Genomic DNA, 1,581 nt, shown 5'->3' on the forward strand with positions numbered 1-1,581 from the left:
ATTATCTATTGCAGGTGGCCACAAATCCCTCAATAATCCACGTATTTTACCACACGAACCCTCGTAACTATTCGTCCGATTACTGTAATTCCACTCTTTTAGCATTCCCATATCATACAAGTTGGTTGTACCAGTTAACATGTTGAATGTGCCGTCGTAGCTATCCGACTCGTTTCTCTGTAAGAAAAAAGAATCGTTTCTCTGTAAGAAAAAAAATAAAGGTTTACGTGATCATATTTGAGACTACTCGTATGTACTCAAATTGCTTGATGCATAAGGTTCGATTCATTGAACTCACCCCGTAGAACCAGGCGAATTTAGAATCCGGTAAATTGGTCACGTTCATCTTTCGCGCGATGTCCAACAACGTGTCATTAAACCCTTCGAATATAAGTATTTACATTTCTGCGTCTTTCCTTGTCAGAAACGTTTTCTGATTCTTTATGAGTCTTATGTCGCCCCAATGAGAGAGTCCCAGATCGTCGATATTTATATCCATGTTATGCACAATTTATCTAGGTTAACCGGTGTAAACACTCGCGTAGTCGCGTAATCGCGTAAACGTAGTATAGTAAGTAACAGTAATATATAGAATAATAGATATATAGGATAATTACATATCAAGATAAAACAATTACCTTGAATTAATCGTCGCGTCGCGTAAAGAGTCACGGTCGGTCTCGCTCCGACACTACCGTGTCTCTCGATAGGTTAACTGAACTGACTGTGACAGCGCGCTGAACGCACTATCTGCACTGCGCGCAGTACACACACGTATTAATTAACTGAACTGACTGTGACAGCGCGCTGAACGCGCTATCTGCACTGCGCGAAAGCGCCGCCAGTGTCGAAAAAGTGAAAGTGACATTACTCTGTTATATGTATGTTATATTGAGAGACGTCGGCGTTAGGAGAAGTATCTTAATATAAAATTTTCACATTTCGACTTTGCGTCGCAATATCTCCGCTCGTAGGGCACGTAGCGGAAAAATGAAAAGAACGAACCCCCCCCCCCCCAAATCGACCCCAAGCTATCGATCAAGCCTACTTAGAACTTGATCCGTTCACTCGTTATCGAGATCTCAACATCTCGAGTACTCGCAACCCGTCGCGTCGCGTAAAAGAGTCACGGTCGGTCTCGCTCCGCGTATACTTGGCGCGAGACACTACCGTGTCTCTTGATATTTATTTTTATTTTTGTGCATTTATCTTTTCACGCTGCAAATGACCCAAAAAGAAAGGTCAAAACGTCCGAGTTAATATGTAATGACTAATATATTTATTTGACAAATTTGACGAAATTGATTGCGCACTAATTACCGCGCTTGGCTCCTATTGCCTCTCTTACTTTCCTTTCTGATTATTTTAGTTGTACGTTACGTCGCGTCGTAGTGACGTGCGAAAGACATATCATAAATTCTGCGACTTTGCGACCAAAATAGCACGTCTCTCTCACATATAGTCAGGGTAATAATTATTATATTATATATTTATTTTATTCTAATTTACTATAAATTCGAATTTTTGTACTCTTTGTAACAATGTTCATACAAATATATGTAACATGTTTAAAACTTTTAC

This window comes from Temnothorax nylanderi, unplaced genomic scaffold (assembly GCF_030848795.1).
Source record: "Temnothorax nylanderi isolate EJ_2023f unplaced genomic scaffold, tnyl_v1.0 TNYL_tig0155_pilon, whole genome shotgun sequence".
NCBI classification, from domain to species: domain Eukaryota; kingdom Metazoa; phylum Arthropoda; class Insecta; order Hymenoptera; family Formicidae; genus Temnothorax; species Temnothorax nylanderi.